The sequence below is a fragment of the Lycorma delicatula genome, chromosome 6, assembly GCF_047948215.1.
Source record: "Lycorma delicatula isolate Av1 chromosome 6, ASM4794821v1, whole genome shotgun sequence".
Classification (NCBI taxonomy): domain Eukaryota; kingdom Metazoa; phylum Arthropoda; class Insecta; order Hemiptera; family Fulgoridae; genus Lycorma; species Lycorma delicatula.
In genome coordinates, this window is record NC_134460.1 from 109210552 (window position 1) to 109224781 (window position 14230).

The window sequence follows — 14230 nt, forward strand, 5'->3', positions numbered from 1 at the left end:
TGTTGGACTGCATATAAAATGGTTTGTTCTACTAATAATAATAATAATAATAATAACAATGAAATTTATAATGATAATGAAGTCATATGAGAAGGCGTATGATATGAATCGTATGAAATTATGAAATGATTATCATTAATAATGATAATGAAATTATCAAAATCAATGGTGTTCACCTTAGCCTAAAAAATCAAATCTAGATTAATTACTTTGAAAGTAACCGGGATTATACTAAATAACTTTTAATGCATTAACATTTACTTCACCCCATACATTGCATATATCAACAACCATCTCATCATTATTATACACAGACTGATGGCCATTACGGACATTTACTTCATCCTGTGTATCATCTAAATCAACAACCACGTCATTACCTTCGATGAGGTCACCTGTTAGAATGATTATGATTAGGCCCATCATTTGGTAATTCATCCTCTTGAGAAAAAGAGGTAGTATCTGAAGTCTGAGAACATGCATCTGGGTTAAATAGTGGACCCCTACCTGAATCACTTTCTATTTCATCTGAATTTACTAGACAAGCTGAAAGCATTTTCACCATTGTCATTATTACTGTTATTTAACACTTTATTAGAGATACGATTTGTACTGATACTACCATTCGAGTTGTTGAGCTGCATTTTATCTAACCCATTTTGTCATTCTTCAATCAAATTTGCAGGAATTTCTTCACGAAAAATACCATCTTCACTATCACAACTGTCGTTTAGCCAATGAAGGATTGGTTCCTCTCATTTTAAAAAACAACTATTACAGTATTATTACTTTTTGCAACGAAAAAAATCAAAATAAAACAAAAACACCATCAGACCAACTATAAAGTTACCAGAACTAACTTCAAGTATAGGTTATGATAACCCACCAGGTTGGTCTAGTGGTGAACGTGTCTTTGCAAATCAGCTGATTTCAAAGTCAAGAGTTCCAACATTCAAATCTTAGTAAAGGCAGTTACTTTTATATGGATTTGAATATACCGAATATACAGATACCGGTGTTCTTTGGTGTTTGGATTTCAATTAACCACACATCTCAGAAATGGTCGACCTGAGACTGTACAAGACTGCACTTCACTTACACTCGTACATATCATCCTCATTCATTTTCTGAAGTACTACCTGACCGTGATTCTCAGAGGCTAAAAAAAAATATATAAATAAAAATTATAGGTTATGATACCCAACTTGTCGGTGGTTCATAATAGATCTTTACTAAATGATCTGACAAAATATTTTAAGATACATATTTTAAGAATAGATTTAAGATCTAAGATTTTAAGAACATTTTTATACATGCAAAAATGTTCTACAGACTCTTCTCTATCAACTCATGTTTAATAAGAAACAGGGTACCAATAACTGTCACAGTAGTTTTTAAGTCAAATGTGGGCTACTAATCAGTCCCAGGTTGTCCACCTGACCCAATCACATGTTACACTTATAAATAAGTCCCTCATAATCGTCAACCTGTTAATCTCTGAATTCTATCTTTAATTCTTTTTAATAACAATTATACAGGGAACTTAGTTACTCAATTTTTTTTTTTTTTTTACATTTTATGTGAAAGACAACAAAGAATTTCATAAAGTTTTCACCCTTTGCAAATAAATGATTAACATAACTACTGGCAGCTCTTGCTTTGGAAAATAATCAATAAAAATCAATTTGAGTTAACAACTCATTTTATGTTATAAGCTCATTAAAATCTATGTTTCTTCTTCAGATTTTACCCTAAAATTTGAAAAAAATATGGTATGCTTATAATTTTTACGTAATGATAGTATGCAGTAATAGAATAACTGAGTTATCTTTTTCACTTAAAAAAAAATATATAACTGGAATTTGTGGACAGTTTTTTTTTTTTCAGGTGTTTGATATTTATAACTTTTTCTGTAAACTGTTCTTAAAAGTCTAGATAAAATAAAAAGTAAATTTTAGTAAATAATTTCATTTATGATTTTTATAACAGAATAGTAAAAAATTTAAAACTGTGGAAAAACTTCTGTTGATAACCTAGCAATGAAAATAACTTCATGCTACTTTTTTTATTCTTTATATCTTAATTGATAATTGAAAAAAGATATATAAATGTATTATACAATAGAATAGTTAAGCTTGGCCAGGAATCTGCTGTTTGTGATCACCATGACCAGATGTAAACTTATACTATTTCAGTTGTATGCTTATATGGATTTAATAATGATGCTTATAAACATTAAAATAATTAAATTTTTTTGCCTGAGAAAGGGGTAAGGGTAACAGATTTTTTTAGAAAAAATCTGTGGGGTTAGAAATATTAAATATTTGATAGGAAGGTATTTCATAAAATAATTTTTCTTATGTAGAATGGGAAGGTAATTTTTTAGTGTAATACATGTAAATGAAGTAATATTTTTATGGCATACTCCAGAGAAATAAAAAATTGAAAGCCAAGAATAAATGAACCCTACTGCATCAGACATTTAACATTGAATAACGTGTGCCTGTTCTGTCCAAAATTGTCTATCATTCATCTTGATTACGTTGTTATTGAACAGTGACAGTAACTGTCATGTTTAACTACCAAAATTTGTATTAATATTGCTAATAAAAAATTTTATTAAAGATGTTATTCTGCCTTAGTATTGATGATTATTCTGTCTTTTGTGGGTTTCCGTATAATAATTATGTTTTCTGTAAATATAACTAACCTATTTATTAAACATTATTATAATATTATTGTTTAAAATTATAACAGACTGTTATAATATTGTATTATAACTAATTATTATTGTTATATTGGCTGATATTATTGTATGTGTATTATTGACTTGTTGAATCCAACCCAAATAACCACATGCTGTAGTTTGTAAAAAAATGACTTATCTCGTTCATCCTAAACAAAACTACATATAACAGAATAATTTTGTTTTTGCTTACTTTTAAAACCAACAGTGATGTACTCTTGAATATAAGAAAATTGTACTTTTCTGGATAAACTATAACAGATATAAATGCACTCAGCTTAAGGATTTTTTTAACAAGAGTTATTTGGCGGAATGACTGTAATCTTAAGTAAACTGCTTGATTATACATTCCAAGCCGAAGAAAACTGGAATATATGAAGATTAATATTATTTGAGACATTTTCTACAGTTTTTTAATATTTTAACAGTCATCGACTACTATTACCATTTACCACTTATAAATGCCACCAGCTTTCTCTTACCCAGCCAAAGACAGCTTCAGTTATTAGAAACCCATATTTTTTGTTAAATTTGTTGATCATTTATTTTCCAACTTGAATTAATTTTTTTCATGTGACCAATATTGGAGTTTTTTAAATGAAAATTTTACAAAGAACTGTAATCATAAAGTTTATTATGAATTTCTTTCTAGACCATAAGTAATATAAGTAAGTAATTATTATATTCAAACATTGATGTAAATTGTATTAAGAAATTATTACATATTTTATAACAATATTTATGTTATCTTGACAATAATGTTAAACAGTCTTTTTTGATGAAAAAACATACCTTTTATAGATAGATAAGTAGATAGATAGATGATAGATGATAGATGTTGCTTATTAACATTTGTTACAGTTACCTGTATTTATTTGTATGTAACAAAAAATATATATACTTTTTTTTTGAAAATTCAAATAATTCATTAACATATTGACCACTGTGTTAATAAAATATAATTCTAAATTAAATTTAAATCACCAAAACACAGTAAAGAGATAAGTTAAACTTACCATATTAATGTCAAGTATCAATTTTCACAGGATCTCACGTTCTCAATTGGTATTTAATTCTATAATTATATTAAAATAAATTGTTTTTATATTTTGTGAATTTTGAATTTGTCAAAATTGTTACTATTTTATAAATTCTTAATTTATTATGGAGGAATATGCAAATTCTGCTGTACAAAGAAAATAAAAACATTTTATTTATTACATCACTCCAATATTGGACAGTAGAATTTGTGTATTCGTTCATAATAAATTCAAAATTTATAAAACAGTAACAAATTCAAAATTTACAAATTTTAATGCTGTTATAAAATTAAATACAAACTGAAAATGTGAGATCTGGCGAAAATAGATTCTGAATTAATATGGTAGGTTTAGCTTATCTATTTACTGTGTTTTGGTTGTTTAAAATTGATTATTTATATAAACCTTTATATATATATATATATATATATATATATATATATATATTTGGAAGTGTAATACTGAACAATAATCAACATTCCTTTTAATAGTTCCAGTTTTAATCCAAATAACATTCCATCTTATCAAGTAAATACATTCCAAAGAATATATGTTTATAGCTAAATACATTATAAAGATACATATTTATAATTGTAGTTTAAAAAGTCACTTTAAACTAGTTTCACTATCAGTACTCATATTATGTATATAACAAAAAATATTATACTTTAATTAATTAAATATTGTGATATATATTTTTTAGTTTAAATATTAAGTACTTGTTTATATATTGAATATATTTATTTTAAGTTTTTTTGAAATTTAGAAGTATGTTGTAATTTTCGTAATATAGATATAGAAATAGTAATGTAATTATATTGTTATATTTATTTATTTTTATGAATAAGAGTAAACTGTGTGCAGCAAAGGAATGCCAATTTTTTTTTTTTTTTGTATTTTATAAGCATAATAAAAATTCAAGAAAACATATTACATGTGTATTTGAAATAACTATAAATACATGACTTCTAGTTACAGTCTGTTTCAAAATAAGCTTATAACTTTACTGCCTTATATATATATATATTTTTTACTAAATATAAGTCTTTCTTTTCATTAAAATATATTTTTTTATATCATACAGTATTTATTTTTATTTATAAAGTAATTATGTGTGTATGTATTTTTGCATGTGCATGAATGTACTTTGTATTTTGTGTCTAGTTATTAAATAAATTAAAATAATATAAAAAACAGTCAGACATTTACATTAAAATTAAATATATTGAAATAAAATAAAATTTTACATCATCATTATAATCATTAGTGTTAATAATATTGCATTAATTGTACATGCTTTAATAATGAAAATTTTACTTACATAAATTTACTAATTTCTCTATACTCCAGAAGTAAAAACTTACAAACATGACTTGTTTCTATTTATATAATTTTATACACTTTAATATTTAAACTACAATTTTTTTTTAAAAGTATATTGATTTATTTAATAGTATACCTTCCTAGTGCCCATCATAATGTACGTTTGCTTTTTGGTGCCGCATTTACATCACTTAAATATCATAAAACAATTTTTATTTTTTTTTTATAAATTCATTTGTTTATGTCCATTATTTTTTTTTAATCTCTTATGTCTTCAAGTATAGAATGATTACATTCATGTTGTTTATACCAATTTGTCTAGATTTAATTAAATTATTAGTTATTCTTATTTATTTTTAAGGAAATAGAAAAAATTATCCTTAGTCTCCTAACATATTATTACAATTAATTACAAGAAAAACTCGCCTTCAGGTAATAAATATTTGCTATATGTTTATTGCATGATTCAGAATATACATTTTGTAAAAAATTGTATTCTGATAAAGGTAGATAGATATATTTTGTAATTTTTAGGAAAATGTAAGAAAAAAATTGAATACAGGTATAAGGATTAGATTTTGAAAATGGAATCACAGATTTTTACAACTTATGATCTTAAAAGATGATAATTTAATATAAATTGAAGAATTCAACAGCAGCTAGCATCTTCCCACTCCTACTGTGTTCAATTACAGACATCTGTCCTCTTTTTAGAATTTGAAGAGCAAGTTGATTTTATTCTTCATCTGAATATAATCATCATTGAAGGGATAAATAAAAAAATTAAAATTAGATTTACAAACTTAAAATAAATGTCAAGAAGAATAATGTTTTGTAATTTTTTTGCAATAGTAAACAGGGTAATGGTTTTATTCCTGCAAAATTTGTAAAACCAGCCAAATAAATTTATACAATTAGCTTTTTTTTTCAATATGAATAAATAAAATATTTTCTTCTCTCATATTATTACTATAAATTTTAAGTTATTAAACACAAATAACATATAACATCATTCTATAACATGTTATAGAATATATATATGTATATGTGTATATATACAACATATCTATGACATGTCATCCTCTGAAGTAATATATATATATATATATATATATATGTGTGTGTGTACACAGACATGTCATAGAATAACATCATTCTATAAATGTTTAGTTATATAACACTAAATCCTTTTTATGAGTTATATTGTAAAAAGTATAATAAAAATGTATTAGGATTGTTGTATAAATAACCCTAATGGACACCACAGCTAATTTCAAGTCTTTTATTCTTATAATTTTTGCAGATAGAAATATGAAAATAGAAAAATATGAAATAATGTATAGATGCTTTTAGTAAATTTATAAAAGCACACAAAAACAATAAGCTAAAAGGCTTGTTTTATTGACAATAATTACTGAAGATAGTGGCTACTAATGATCTACTAGAAGAAAACATGCAATGTATTTCCATGCAGTATTTCTACCAAAATGAATAATATATTTATAGAAAATTTTGCATTAAAGATTTCCATAACAGCCAGTATAATAAAGTATATCCCATATGACAACAACTTGTCTGATAAGTGGTAGAGAGTTCTAAGGTTCAAATGCTAGTAAAGGCCTTTATACAGATTTGAATACTAGATTGTGGATACCGTGTTCTTTGGTGATTGAGGTTCAATTAACCACACATCTTGGGGAATGGTCAACCTGAGACTGTAAAGTCTACACTTCATTTACATTCATACATATCATCCTCTGAAGTAATAACTTACGATGGTTCCAGAGGCAAAACAGAAAAAGTAAAAGGCTATTATAATTAAGTGTAAAAATCAACTTTACTTAAAATATTGAATTTATAAACTTCACTTTTTTTAAAACTATCCAACAGAAGAATTTTATGTATTGTTGTCAGTGAACTGCTATTTCACAAGTGTTTTTTTAAGTACAGAATAAAAACAGAAGTTTTTGAAAGTACAGTTATTTGTCTATAAATCTTTTTATATTTTTGAAAAAATTATAATAATTGAATGAATATAAAAAAAATCTATTATTTCAAGATAGAATAAGGTTTTAACAATAACAAATTCACTGCATAAACATAAACACATGACCAACATATTTTGTAGTAAGTGTTGCAAGGAGAACGTAAAAGAAACATTTTAAAATTATATAATTAAAATTAAAAATTTGAATAACATAATTTATGATTTAGATATTTATATATTTTAAAAAAGAATTGATATTCGAGAAAGGAGGCATATAGAGTTGCCTCATGCACTACAGTAGCATGAAGTGGTCTGAAAACCTCCAAAAGTATGTGATTGAGTGATGAATGACTACTCTACAGGGAAAAATCCACTAACTGATCTGCTTTTTATTCTGACACTGTGTCCACATTCTTTTAGTATGAAATTTAAATATATCTTATTTAAATATGAAATTTCATGGGTAATGAAGGATTTTTCAATTTTGTATTCACTCAAAAGTTTGTTTTGTGGACAGTGGGAACCTTGAAATATCACAATTATAATGATCTTCAAACTTACGAGTATCAACAGCAGCTAGCATCTTTACACTCCTACTGTGTTCAATTGCAGACATCTGTCTTCTTTTTAGAATTTGAAGAGTAAGTTGATTTTATTCTTCATCTGAATATAATCATCATTGAAGGGATAAATAAAAAAATTAAAATTAGATTTACAAACTTAAAATAAATGTCAAGAAGAATAATGTTTTGTATTTTTTTTGCAAAAGTAATCAGGGTAATGCTTTTATTCCTGCAAAATTTGTAAAATCAGCCAAATAAATTTATACAATTAGCCTTTTTTTTTTCAATATGAATGAATAAAATATTTTCTTCTCTCATATTATTACTATAAATTTTAAGTTATTAAACACAAATAACATATAACATCATTCTATAACATGTTATGGAATATATACATGTATATGTGTATATATATGACATGTCTATGTATACATGTATATCTATGTTATTCTATGATCTTCTATATGTTATGTAACATATATTTTTTAAATTTATTTTTTTTATATCTATAATTGAAGTAATTTAAGTTGCAGCAAAAAATAAAACTTAAACATTTCAGTAACATTTTCATTTTTTTATTAAAATCTAAACAGATATCATATCACAAGCGATAGAACTTTTCACTAAGTATATTTTACAATAACGTTTTAGTGCGGCATGGAGCACTTGGAGTAATGAGTTAGTGAACCCCAAATAGAGCTAAATAATAATTACAAGAAAACCTAAAAAGGTTATGTACTTTAATTATTCATACAAATTGATGCATATTTATGTATTTACTGTGAGTTAAAAGAGAATCATGAACTAACCAAAAAAAAAAAACTTTTAGATTGTTAGATAGTTTTTACTAAGTTATATATTCATAGTATATTAATTCTTCCTAAATGATGGCTGGTGTAAACAAAACCATGAGGGAATATGGCTTGTCCCTCATGTTTATTACTTTTCATTTACACCATGTCCTAGATTTGCATAAATAATTTAATAAATTTAAATAGGAATGATAGAATAACATGCCTCTCCAGTTTTCTTCTAAATATAAAGTTTTGTTGAGTAAAAAAATTAGCGACTTAACTTTTTTGGCCCAAACATAATAATAAAAATGTTGTATGATTTTTTATACATATAAACTTGCTGTATACCTTATAACATAAACATAGACTGTTCTATAAATTATTTCTAAATGTTTTTTACAGAATGTAAAAAAAAATTTAATGAATACTTACTTTTATGGAAAAAAAATTCTGATTTGTATTATTTCAATTATAAGAAACAAAAATCAATAGAAGTATAGCTGAATTTTTGCTTTGACAGCAAACAGCATATGAGATAGCCTGTTTGGTTTTAATTTATTGTACCAGTGTTATTATTTTAGTTAATAAAAAAAAAAGAAAGATATAGTATTCACTTTATGTTTTGTTTTGTTCTGTATAGAAATAATATAAACATAATTGTTTTCATACATGATTGTATAACAAACAATTTTTGTTTTTAAATTGTGTAATATTAGTTTAGCTTAAGGAGTTTTTTAATGTGATGTTAAAATGTTATCTACAACCATGTAACTGGTCTTTATTTTCAAATACATATTGTTTTTTATTTTACATTAAATCATGATAAAAAATTTGTTTGTAAGGCTTGCAAAGACGCATTTCATAAGAGAATAAGTCCCATTCTTTATCTAATTAATACAAGTCAATGTGTTAATTTGTTATTTCATACAGTGCAATAAAAAATAAAAATATTTTAAATACTGTTCAGTTCTACAAAACAGACTGTGAATAAAAAGTTTTTACAAGACAATGTCACAGAGGTTGACACATCTATGTGGCAGTCAAGTTATTAAAAAAATCAAATGAAAGTAAAGTATACTCACATTTAATATCTATTCTATTTTATTTATGTCAGACAAGTTCCTACTTTTATCTCTTCCTTGAACTGTTACATTCTGTGGTGTTAATGAATTTATTATTAGTTTTCAAAAGAAATATTTGTGTAGATTTTACGTGGTTGCATTTCATAACAGTTTCCAGTGCACATTACAGGAAATCTATCCATTTAATTTTTTACATCTTCCATTTTAAAAATCATAATTTGTTTTTCAATGTAGTTTTTTACTTATGCCCATGTGTTTGATTTATTTAGGCCTGGATGGTAGAGTGGCAATGAAGTGCATCGTAGCCATATTTTAGAAGTTTAACTGAATATTTCTTGAATGTTCTTTTATTCAGCACAGTTTCAGTATCAGCATTTTACTTAAAAAGTAGATAACAAAGATTAATTTTTTCTTTTCTATTAGTTAAATATATTTATTTTTTTCAACACATCAATGAAAAATATTTGGAGTTTGATATCAATTTTTCTTATACACATTTAAGATAATTCTTTTTGCTCTTCTGATAATTGTGCACACTATCTTCTTGGCCAACTTTCCACATTCAATTCATTTTGAATAAATAATCTTTTCACTTTCTATATGGATTATAATTTAATTATTATCTTTTTGATGTAGTCACATGAAGAACCTCAGATGAATTATGTGATCCTGTTTTTCATGACACATAAGGTAAAAACAAATATGTCTTGTCTACAAATACTATTAGCCAACCAGTGCCTCTGAATATTTTAATTTTTTTAAGTATCATAAACTCATTGTTTGTCATTTTCTACTGTAAGTTTTCTGTGTTTATTTTCAGCATTCTTCCATCAGAAACCAAGTGATCTCAGTATAACCTTGAAGATTGCTTTACTGAATTTAAAAACTATTGATTCACTCAGGAGTTCATCTGAAGGAACGAACTGTGTTTCTTATATTCCAGAAATGGAATTGAAATTTCAGTAAATAAAAACATTTATAATATTAGCCAAATTTTTTTTCTGGTTTTCTCCTATTTTGAGATTTGTTTCGAGTTTTTTCATGAGGGTTTCAGTTCGTTTTCAATTTTTTTTTCTTTTTTGATTGTTTAAATTAACCCATAAAAACCCTTGTATCTGGTTCAGTCCTTTCTTGAGTTTTAGCCATAATACTAATAGATGTTTCATTCCTAATCAACTCTTATTTACCTATAATCATTACTTATGATGTTTTTGCTTGGTAAACTCATACGTTTTGTTTAAATTTACTGGTAACAATTTTTTCCACTGATTTTCATTAAATATAGAAAATTAATGTTTGAAATAAATACAATAATGAAATAACAAATAATCAATTAAACTAGTGACAAATAAAGTAATTAAAACAAATAAAACAAACAAACTAGTTTTTTAACAGTCGTTTAACTAATCAGCAAAATTAATTGTCAGGTGTGACAGGATTCTGGGAAATTTGTTAACAAAGATTTCTCTTTATATAAATTACTTACAAGTGTGCTTACAAGAAATCCTTAACAATAAATAATTATAAGTATGCTTACATTACATCACATACGTCACCTTGTTCCATTCTTTCATTTATGACAAGTGTGCCAAAATGCAGTTTCTATACACGTAAAAAAATTATGTTATCCTTACTTTGGGATTACATTTACAAATTTTTTGTATTTTATAATTAGTATTTTGGCAAATATGTATTATAATACATATATATTATTAAATAAAATAATATTAATCTTAACAGAGGATAGTTACTAAAGACTATTTAAAACTGAATTAATTTTCTCTCTTCAATATTTAAAACAAGTAGTTATAAATTAGAAATAATTTAGTAATTAGCATAATAAATTAGGATGTTATTTTTATAATTATTGTAATTAGCATTATATAATTTTGATATTAAACAATAAAATAAATAATAGTATTTTAGCCTTTATGATAACAAATTATTTCTTTAATTTTTTAGCTACTGATAAACAATTTTTTTTTAATTTGTCATAATTAATAAGCTTTATTTTTCTCTGAAATACTCAAATTATGAAATATTTGTTACAAAATTTACTTTTAAGTTAAAAATAAAGTATTGAAGTATAATTATACATATTTTACTTTTTTATCCAATTTAAGATGTATACTGTTAATTTTTTTATTTGTATTGAATTTGTTTAAATTTTATTTGTATATGTAACTCAATATTAAAATGGATATTATTTTTATTATGTATTTTTATAATTATGCCTTTTTTATATTTTATTATTAGTTGAATTAAATTTATTTGACAATAATATATTATAAGGAATACTTTTATCATATTATAATTTTAATTGGTAAAAAAGACTGTTATGTAAAATTTTACATTGTGCATAATTTTTGATTTTTATAATAAATTACGTATTGTTTTTTTCTGTCCTTTTTTTATGGGTTTGAATAATAATCTTAGTTACCATAAAAATCCCTTTTTTTGCCCATATCAACACTTTTAACAACATTAAGAATTTAAAAAAGTATTATGACACATATTTTAAGTCTAAGGTTTAAAACACAAAATATGACAACCATCTTAATATATCCATAAAATATGTATTCATTGGTTAGTCGGACAGAAAGAAAACCAATGAATCTAAATTTTCTATGAAAAATCTTTAGTTTCTTATACATTTAACAAGAAAAAAAATAATATGAAATAAATTGCTTTACATTTTGTTAAAGTAAATTTCCATTATTTACAGAAAATTCACAGATGTGCTAATTTGTTATAGTCATACATTAGTAATTAACTTACAAGTCACTTTTCATTATATCTATCTAAACAGTATTATTGGTATTTAATTAAATATGAAAAATAACTTAATATAAAATATTGTAGTAGATGAAATAGAAGTAATAAGGAAATTTGTGATAGAATATTGTAGTAAGAAATGCACATTTTGTAGGGCATGGAACATGTTAAGGCATCCCAAATTTAGAGAAAGTGAAGAGAGTCAAAAACAATAAAGAAAGATAAACATTATAAATAAACTGATAATTGAAATTTAGGATGTGTGTTGAAGTTAAGAGATTGGTGCAGAATAGAAAGAAGTGCATCAAACTACTGGTTTTAAAAAAATCTTTGTACAGGTGATCCAAAAATTACATACTCAGTAATAATAAAAAAATTTCACAATAAATAAAAATAAGAATTCATCCATATGCTGCTTTTCAAATCTTAATGTGTTTTTTCCATGAATATGGGATATTTTGTTTTATATACACTGCTTTAGTAAGACGATTCTGATGGTTATTTCTGATTATGCTTTATTTTGAATTACCCCAAAAATGAAAATCTGGCAATATGGGCAGAAAAAGTATACAAGAAATTATTTTTCCTCTTATGAACTCATGTTCATTAACATTGTGTAATTTGCTGTGTTATTGCAGCAATTAATCTCATTTATCACTTTTAATAAGACAATAAATTACATGGTGGCCCCTAATTCTAATTTTCAGCTGTTTCTGTTTTATTGAAAAACATTGGACTAACAACTCTTTTCTACAAAATTACATCTACTCATGGAGTACATAAGGATTTCTGAATCCATTTTCTATTGTTCTAACTGTTTACACAGCCACCACTTAGATGAAACAGTAATTCATCAAAGTAGAAAACAATTTAAAACCTGAATGCTGTTATAAACAGCAATATTTTTTTCTTGCCCTGTTCTTAATTCTTCTGTTGTAAGTGAATCTAATATTAACATAGTTTCAACTTTTTTGTCACACTGTAAATGTAATTTATATCACAACTAAGCCACATAAAATTTTCATGAAAGAACATTGTTATATTCCTTTCAAAATAACAAGAAAAATATTAAATTAATTAGATACAGCAATCAAGGAGTGCATAAGTTAAAAACTTCAGTTATTTCACTAAACAGCTTTACTCATAAGATAGAATCAGTTCATAGAAAGTGATGTACATCCTAGTCATTAATCACAATGTGCAAATTGTACAGATAGCAAATAAAGACCAATATCTTCGCACAATTAAACAATATGAAATTTACAATTTACAAATTTAATGAAAAAAGTAAATAAAGAAGCAAACGCATACATTATGTATATAATTTAATACATTCTAAATTGATTAAATCAAAATTACAGGGTATCTCCTGGCATTTTCAAGGCAGGTGCATTTACAACTATATTACTGTAAATTACACTAAGGCAAATGCTGATAATTAAACTGAAATAGGATAAAACAGTTCAGTTAATTGTAATTGAATTATGTATAATTTTTAGATAAAAAGTTGCATCATGTTGATCAACGGCATTTACAAACATTTTCCATTAACTAATCATTTGAAATTATGAGTTGGCCAAACCACTGCAAATGTTTATGGTACCAGTTTTTCTAAAACTAATGACAGCATGTAAAATTCATTCCTTCATTTTTCCGTAATGTAGCATATCTGACTTTCATCCTGGAGTTCTTCCTTCTGACATTCCAGTCAGCTCATAACATTTTTCACTCGCTGCAAAAATTCATTTGTTATAAACATAAAAGAAAGTAACTATAATTGGGCATTAACTTGCTATTAAGGGAATAAATAATCTTATAATTTATTTGCCATTCATAATTGGGAAAAAATTACTACATTATTGCCGCTAACATTTAGAATAACTGGAATTTGAAGAAAATCTTTTAAGAATAAGAACATAT